The following is a 9,490-nucleotide window of genomic DNA, read 5'->3' on the forward strand; positions in this document are numbered from 1 at the left end:
GGTAAAGAATCTGCCTGCAATGCGGCAGACCTGGGTTTGATCCCTGGGTTGGGAAGATCCCCTGGAGAAGGGAAAGGCTACCCTCTCCAGTATTCTGGCCTGGAGAATTCCATGGACTGTATTGTATTAGTCCCTGGGGTTGCAAAGAGTCAGACACGACTGAATGACTCACTTTCAACCTGATGAGGTAAAGATTATCTTCCTTTCCCGGAGGATAATACCAAAGATCAGAGAAGTTAGGTGATCTGTCCCAGGTTTCACAGCTGGTAAGTAACAGAGTCAGGATTGGCAGCTAGGTGTGCATGTCTGATTCCACTACACAATGGAAGAGTATACATGTCTGACTGCCAACTGAGAAGGGAAGAATATCTTGATTTCAGCAGAAGGAGAGATCTCTGAGACCTAGACTGTAGCAAAGTGGGGGACTCTGAGAATTTGATAGGCAGGACTAAAGAGGTTAGGCTCTCAAGGAAATGGGAAGGGTGGGAAAACACATGATGTTTCCAGTTAGAGTGAAATCGACAAGGATTCAAGGGCAAATAGTTTACTTGAGAGGAGATTCCAGAAAACACCACTGAGATAATGAGGAAGTGAGTTAGGGAAGGAGAAGCCTGTGAGGCTCGCCTGGAGGAGCTACCACTGTGGGAAGCTGGAGCTCAGACCCTCCAGGCCACTGTGGGAAGTGGTAGAGGACCTGCCTCCCTGTTTCCCCTCCTGAGGGGTGAGGAAGCTGAACTTTGTTATTAGCTGAGATTTCCCGGGAGCATTCTTCGTCTTGGCGACACGGGACCGCCCTCCTAGAGCTACCATGGCCATCACCACCCTGAGCCCCGAGAGCCCCGAGCTGGCCCTCCCTGGGATGCTGGTGCATCTTTGATTCCGGCGGGTCTTTCTCTTGTCTCATATGCCTCAGTTAGTCTACTGACAACATGGGTTGTGTTACTCACAAAATTAGAGCTTTGTTACTTTCATCTGAGCAGCTCAGATGAGTGTGTTAGTTGCTCAGTCGTGTCCGGCTCTTGGCAACCCCATACTAGAGTGGGTGGCCAGTCTTTCTCAAAGCAGTCCACAAACCCACGTCAGTCATTCTTAGAATCCCTCCAGGCAGTCAGGAGAAGGTGTGGTCTCCACAGTGAAGAAGGAGGACATTGGGATCCCCCAGCAATGATGTGTATACCTTTGGAGGACAGGGGAGTGTGCACCTGGGTGGTGAAAGTGCCCAAGTCAAAGGGATCAGGTCCTTGAAGAACTTTGAGAATGCCAGAGAGGATTTCTTCCGAAAGATCAGGGGTGGCAGGAAATAACTGGTGGCTCAGATGGTAAAGAATGGCTGCAGTGCAGGAGACCTGGGTTCAAGAAGATCTCTCCCCTGAGTCAGGAAGACCCCCTGGAGAAGGGACTAGCAACCCACTCCAGTATTCTTGCCTGGAGAATCCCATGGACAGAGGAGCCTGGCAGGCTACAGTCCATGAAGTCACAGAGTCAGACATGACTGATATTTAACTTAGGAAGTGATTGCTGAAGCTGCTATACCAAACAGAATTCCTCAGAAAATCAATCAGGCAACCTAATTCCTTCCAAGCCAGAGAGTTTGCTCGGATTTTTACATGTGCTCCGCACACCTGGGAACATCTTGTGTCAAAACATGTAAGATGTTTAAAGTAATAAACTCAGTAGTGCAAGAGAAAATTGGGTGAGGCAGAAAAAATTTAATCCAAAATGTTCTTATAATTTCCCCAGTGACGTTTTCTTGGCTCTTCTAATGCTAAAAAATTACTTTTTAGGATTTTAATAAAAGCAATAAACATGCATTGAAAAACTGTGTTATAAAACATTATCTTACACATAAATATGAAAAATGTAAAAGTTGCTCAAATTCCCATCACCTTAAGATAACAGTCATTAACGCTTTGTTGACCATCCTTATGAAATTCATTTTATGCACACACATACATATATCTACCATTTAACAAAAATGGAATCAAGTCACGCAGTCTATTCATCCTTGATGCTTTTTTGAAGTGTGGTATTTTTCCCTTTCATGCTCAATCCCTACTCTTTCCCAAGTAACCAAGGTTAGCAACTTAGTATATATCTTTCTCGAGGCTCATAATTATAGGCAAACATATGGGTTTCCCAGGTGGCTCTAGTAGTGAAGAACTTGCCTCCCAATGCAGGTAGGCGTTAAGAGATGCGTGTTCGATCCCTGGGTCAGGAAGATCTCCTGGAGGAGGGCATGGCAACCCACTCCAGTAATCTTGCCTGGAGAACCCCATGGACAGAGGAGCCTGGCGGGCTGCAGCCCATAGAGTCACACAGAGTCGGACATGACTGAAGCAATTTAGCATGCACGCATGCATACACACATATATGCAGTCCATAATCCAATTTCATCAAATAGCTGAATGGTGTTCTTTATAGTTGATCTTTCCTAGTTCGAAATCCAGCCCAGGTTCAAACCTAGCAGTTACTCCTTCAATATGAAACAGTTCCACCTCCTTTCTTTTAGTTTCTTGATCTTGACATTTTGTGATTCCCTTGTAGCTCATTTGGTAAAGAATTTGCCTGCCATGTAGGTAGACCTGGGTTCAATTCCTGGGTCAGGAAGCTCCCCTGGAGAAGGAAATGGCAACCTACTCTAGTATTCTTGCCTGGAAGATCTCATGGACATAGGAGCCTTATGGAGTCTATAGGGTCGCAAAGAGTCAGACATGACTTAGAGACTAAACCACAACCAGACCACTAATTCTGTATGACGTCAGTCCATTTGAGGTTTGTCTGGCGTTTCTTTACAGTGTAATCCACGACAGGGCTCTCGTCAGATTTCAGCCATGGGCATGAGGGTGATGTGGCAGAAACTGTAAGATACCTGTCTGGGTGACACCTGCTGCTGCTTCTGGGCCTGCAGTTCCTCGCAGAATTTCAAAGAAGCATGTTCATACTTCTTTCAGCTGCAGGTGCAGGATAAAGCCAGATTGTGCCTCCAGCTCAAGGCTAAACTGACACCCCAAAATACAGGCACTTATTAATTGAGGAGCAAAAATGTATGGGCTCAGTTTTAAAGAAGCAAAAAATTATGAAGTACAAAGGTTCCAAAACGATTTTGTTGATTACTTATAAAATATGCGACAGAACAGTAACCAGTAAAATAATGAGGGAAAAAGAACATTCCTCAGGGCAATTGATAAGCAATTTTACCACGCCTCAGATTTAACCCTTTTGCAGGAAGATGCAGATGACTAAAGCTCTTGAGTTTTACAGCTCTGGTACAATGGTGACAGCCCAGCCTGGTTTTCAAAACACCTACATCTGGACAGTTGATACCCATTTGCTCCTCAAAGGATGTGAGCAGAACAAAGAAACACTCTTAACTAGAAATGCTACTTAGAAAGAATTTCAAAAGAATCCGAAGTGGATTTCAAAAATATCTTGTCTCCTCTGTAAAGAATGGCTTTCGAGAAATGTCTAATGCTGTTTCTGAACTAAAGCTAGTCAGTAAAACGGTTTGTTTGACTTCTATTTATTTTCTGAATACATGGAAACCATGTCCAAGAACAAACTTTTCTTGGCATCCTTGGCATTTGTGGGAAATAAAAACCTCATAGGAATGAATAACTGAAGTCAGCCCACCAACAAAAAAATATGTGAAAGTGCTCATCAACAGTAAGTTCACAAGCAGGTATTGTATGCTTATTATTTTTCCTTCTCTCATTAGTTTTCACTATTTCTATCATTTTCTTTCAAAAGGAAGTGGAGACCCATACACACATGTCCACTCACTTGGAAGGATTTCTTGGAGGGGGTCAATAACCTGATTGCTAATTCAGAAAAATGGTGGGTCCTTATTCTTCTACAGACATGTGCATAACTGTACAATGAAGTCTGCAGATTATCTCTGCTTTGGGTATAAAATATCCAGGATATTCTTACTTATAGCTGATCTAATATTTTTTCAGAAAGTTTTCATTTTTATAACTTTCTATTGTTCCTATAGTTATATTTCACCTTCAGAGACAGTTTAATTTATTCTAGTACAGACTTATTTCTGGGTTTAAAATTATTTCATACTGTTAACTTTATCTTACATCCTTTCTGGAATGACATAGGTACAAGGTTTTTGTGTTTGTGTGTGTGTGTTTTAATAAGCTAGGATTGTTTTTCACCTTTCATTTTCTCACCAGCATTGCTACTGTTTCACTGAAATGTTGTTGTTGCTGTTAATAGTAAAAAGAATTAAAACTTAAAACAACTGTATGTCTACTAGTAGAAAGTCAAAGTGTTAGTTGCTCAGTCCTGTCTGACTCCTTGCAACCCCATGAACTGTAGCGCCCCAGATGCCTCTGTCCATGGAATTTACCAGGCAAGAATACTGGAACGGGTTGCCATTTCCTCCTTCGGGGAATGTTCCCAATGCAGCAATCGAACCCACGTCTCCTGCTTTGTATGTGGATTCTTTACCACTGGGCCACCTAGGAAACCTGTATGATTGATAAGAGGGAGTTTTTATATCTTTAATATATTATTATCTAAACTTTTTGTATTCCTGCAGTATTAATACTTTTTGGAAGCACAGAGATTACCTTTGTATTTCCATACCCCAATTTGTTTTGCAATGAATGAAAGAATTTCCAAACAATATGTCTTCTCAGTTAAAAATCTATCTTCCAGAAACCACCAAACATAAGGGACTTTCTCTTTTGACATTTCCTATTCTGTTATTAGTGAGTCTCTTTCTGGCTTTGTCCTCTACTGATGAGGGACATCCAGATACTCAGATACAGAGCAACGCTTTATTAGCAAGGTTGATTGTTGACATTTAGGCAAAATATGGGCGTTTTATAAAAGGAATACCTGGAACAGAAGAAAGACATGTTTAGTTTAGTAGAAAAATGAAAATAGGTTAAAGTGCTAAGTTGAACGTGAATATTGTCAAGCCCCCATGATGACTCTGTCCACGTGTAAATCCATCACCATAAGAAAAGCTTACTATGATCTCAACCAGCTTTTGTCTGGTAAACATTTATTATCCTTCCTGGCAAAAGGGAAAGTAGGTAACAAAAGTTCCATTTTGTTAAGCTTTGGTATCTCGCAGATGTTCAGTGAGCTTATAGCAAAGCTTTGAAAAATCTCTTATAGGTTTAAAAAAAAAAGGACTATAGAAGAGGAGAATGGAGAAGAAAAAGGAGACACGAAGAGTCTAACTGATATGAAAAATTTAAGGTCTGAACTTTAAAAGCTTTGGGCACCCATGATAAATTTGAGTAATGTTGATGAACTATGTCTTATCCATCAGAGTGCCAGGCATGTGCTGCAGACTATGGTAGTGCAGAGACAGGTGAGAACCAGTCTCTGACATTAAATGTAGCATCGAGAAGGTGACTAAGGACATTTCCAACAATGACAGTGCTCACAATAGTGCAAGGGACCACAGATGAATACTGTGACTAACATGGGATCTGCCATTCAGTCTGGACCTTTACTCATCCTGAATCAAAGGCAAGGAAAGAAAATTCCAGAATCAAGGAAGAAAGGCAACTCTCATGGCGCTACACGTGCTGCCACCGCAAACCCACCTTCTCCTCAGTGACCTCGGGTGCCCTTAAAGTAACGCGATGAAGATGACAGGAAGGCACAGTCACACCATTTGCAGAAAGAGCTCAGTCACAGGGAGACACTGAAGTTGGGGGCGGGGGGACCCAGAATCCAGGACTCTTTCCTTCCTGGTTGGGAGAAAAGGACTGGTTCTGAGATTAAACCAGCATTTCCTGTTGGTGAAGAGGTATCGGGTGGGAGACACTGGTCATAGGACAAACTTTCAATTAAAGATGTAAATTCTGGAGCTCTCTTGCATAGCACTACGACTATACTATAAGTTAACAATACTGTATTAATACTTGAAATTTACTCAGAGATCATTATCAACCCCAAAATGGCAAGTATATGTAGTCATGGATGGTTTAATTAGGTTGGTTTTGGTAATCATCTCACAGTGTATACATTTATCAAATCATCACATTATTCACTTTAAATATATGCAACTTTATTTACCAATAAAATAAAGTAAAAAAGTGGAAGCAGTGACATATTTCACTTTCTTGTGCTCCAAGATCACTGCAGACAGTGACTGCAGCCACAGAATTCCAAGACACTTGCTCCTTGGAAGGAAAGCTATTAATATGAAAAAACTAGACAGTGTATTAAAAAGCAGGGGCATTACTTTGCTGACAAAGGAGCATATATTCAAAGCCTTGGTTTTTCCAGTAGTCATGTACAGATGTGAGAGTTGGACCATAAAGAAGACTGAGCGCCAGAGAATTGATGCTTTTGAACTGTGGTGTTGGAGAAGACTCTTGAGAGTCCCTTGGACTGCAAGGAGACCCAAACAGTCCCTCCTAAAGGAAACCAACCCTGAATATTCATTGGAAGGACTGATGCTGAAGCTGAAGCTCCAGTACTTTGGCCACCTGATGTGAAGAGCCAACTCATTGGAAAAGACTGTGATGCTGGGAAAGATTGAAGGCAAGAGAAGTGGGCAGCAGAGGATGAGATGGTTAGATAGATTCACCAGCTCAACCAAAGGACACAAATTTGAGCAAACTCTTGGAGACAGTGGTGGGCAAAGGAGCCTGGCATGCTGTAGTCCATGGGGTTGCAAAGAGTCAACATGCTTAGCGACTGAACAACAATGACGAAAAAGAGACAACTCTCATGGCATTGTTTAAATACTTGGGGGAAAAAATGGTATGAATGAAGAATTATTTTTTAAAAACTGTTAAGTGCTGTGGTCTGAAGTGTGTCCCCTCCCACCCAAATTCATTGTTGAAATCCTAACCTGCAGTTCCTTAGAACATGGCTGTATTTGGAGATGCAGACTTTAAAGATGCTGGGCCCTAATCCTTCTTCACAAACACACACACAGGAGGATCACAGGATGGCACAAAGAGAAGAGGCTCATCTGCAAGCCAAGGAGAAAGACCTCAGAAGAAACCAACCCTGCTGACACCTTGACCTCAGGCTTCTAGCTTCCAGATTTGTGGGGAAGTAAATGTCTATTGTTTAAGTCCCCTGGTCTGTGATACTTTGTCATGTCCGCCCAACCAAACAACTGATACAATATAGTACACTTAAAATGATGGCGAAAATCCTGTGTTGACCAATGATATCAAACCACAGTATCTAGTTTAATAAAGCAGGCTATGGAACACATGAATAGAGTGATCCAATTCTGATAAAAATCATGCAACTCTAATGCTTAAATGACAAATGTTGTCTCTCAAGTTTTGTGTGATTTTTTTTTTTACTTTTTCCATTAGGCTTTTCTGCACTGGTTCATTATTTTAATAAGCATGTGAGTGATGGATTCATGTGGGAATAAATATATAGAGCAAGGAGAGAATGTAGCACAGGGCAGAACCTTGGGGAATGCTGATATTTAAGGGACAGAAGATGAGAGCGAGCAAGGCAACAAAGGAGGCTTGTCCGGAGAGGAAAAAATCTTGGAGGATAATTCTGAAGAAGCCAATGAAGGGCAGACTTCTAGAAGGAACAGGGCGCTACCCAGTATGAAATGCCGCAGAGAAAGGCTGCCCAGTCTAGCAGTAGGATGTTGCATGTGGAAATTAGGAAGTCACTCTGGCTTCTGAGAATGCTTTGAAGAAGGGGTGGGGCCAGTTTGTGGAAAGAATGGGCAGTGACGAAGGAACACAGCCAAGTCATGAAGAGGTATAAAAATTACAGGTCTTCAGGTACTGCAGCAGACTGTCATCATCATCATACTAGGAGTAGCCTGAATCCAAACCTGGGGATGTTGAGATGCCTGTTACCCTAGAAACCCAGAGAAGAGTACCTTAGCAACATATACCAAGCCGCTCTATCTTGCACGGCACCTGAGATATTTATGGACCCATTCTCATGTGTGATGTGTCAATTAGCCTGTACTCTCTGATGAATGGGAAAGATGTTTCTATAAACTAAAGGCCTTGACAATGAGATCCCTTTGTAGTCTCTCTAGAATGGCACAGGGGCTGACAGCAAGCAGCAAGGTCTGTTATTAGAAAGGCTCCATGATGTCACAAGAAAGTTGTTTATAAGCTTAAGTGATTACCAGGGGACATGCTGTCTTGTCTAGTTTCCCTAACCCTTAGCCAGGTTCCCTTGGGACCAAGATACAGTATAAACTCAATAGACCAGGGCTTCCCTGATGACTCAATGGTGAAGAATCCACCTGCCGATGCAGGAGATACAGGTTTGGTCCGTGTTCTGGGAAGATCCTACATGCCGTGGAGCCACTAAGCCCTTGTACCACAACTATTGCGCCTGAGCTTGGACCCACAAACCGCAACTACTGAAGTCCTCGAGCCCTAGAGCCCATTCTCCGCAAAAAGAGAAGCCGCTGTAGTGAGGAGCCCACACACCACGAGTAGGATGGGCCTCTGCTCGCTGCAACTAGAGAAAAATCCTCATGGCGGTGAAGGCCCAGCCCAGCCAAAAGTAAATAAATACAGAAATAAAAGTGTTTTTAAAAGTCAAGCTTATTAATTAAAAAAAAAAGCTAAATAGACAGAGAAGGAGAGAGATAGAGGGAGAGGGTATGTACTGAGAAAGTGTGCCAGGCACGGCTCTTTCTCCTTTCATTTTAGCCAGGTGGCCCTGGAATGGCATATCATCGATGCATGGCAATCATATATGTATGATTACATGTATAGCATAATACATATAAAACAATACATGTATCTGAGAATCATGCACCAAGAAGCATATTACACACATTACTTAATTTTTTATTTAATTTTTATGCAATCCCCAAATTCCAGTTAGATGAGTACTTAATATCCCTTCTTATTAGGGATAACTAATATCAGAGAGGGCTTCCCCTGTGGCTCAGCTGGTAAAGAATCCATCTGCAATGCAAGAGACGTGGGTTCAATCCCTGGATTGGGAAGATCCCCTGGAGAAGGGAAAGGTCACCCACTCCAGTATTCTGGCCTGGAGAATTCCATGGACTGTACAGTCCATGGGGTTGCAAAGAGTCGGACACGACTGAGTGACTTTCACTTCTGGAGGAGGGAATGGCAGCCCGCTCCAGTACTCTTGCCTGAAGAATTCCACGGACAGAGAACATGCCAGGTGACTCAGAGGTTAAAGCGTCTGCCTGCAATGCAGGAGACCTGGGTTGGGAAGATCCCCTGGATAAGGAAATGGCAACCCACTCAAGTATTCTTGCCTGGAGAATCCCATGGACGGAGGAGCCTGGTGGGCTACAGTCCACGGTATTGCAAAGAGTCGGACATGACTGAGCGACTTCACTTTCACTTTCACTTTCAATATCAGAGGAAACTGAGATGAATAAAAACTATGTTATTTGCTTGAGATTACAGATTACTTGATTTAAGGTCATTTCTGGATCTACAAAGAGCACTTTTTATTTTATTTTATTTTATTTTATTTGGCTGTACCACATCCTAGTTGCAACATGCAGGATATTTCTTCA

The sequence above is a fragment of the Odocoileus virginianus genome, chromosome 34 (assembly GCF_023699985.2).
Source record: "Odocoileus virginianus isolate 20LAN1187 ecotype Illinois chromosome 34, Ovbor_1.2, whole genome shotgun sequence".
In the NCBI taxonomy this organism is placed as follows: domain Eukaryota; kingdom Metazoa; phylum Chordata; class Mammalia; order Artiodactyla; family Cervidae; genus Odocoileus; species Odocoileus virginianus.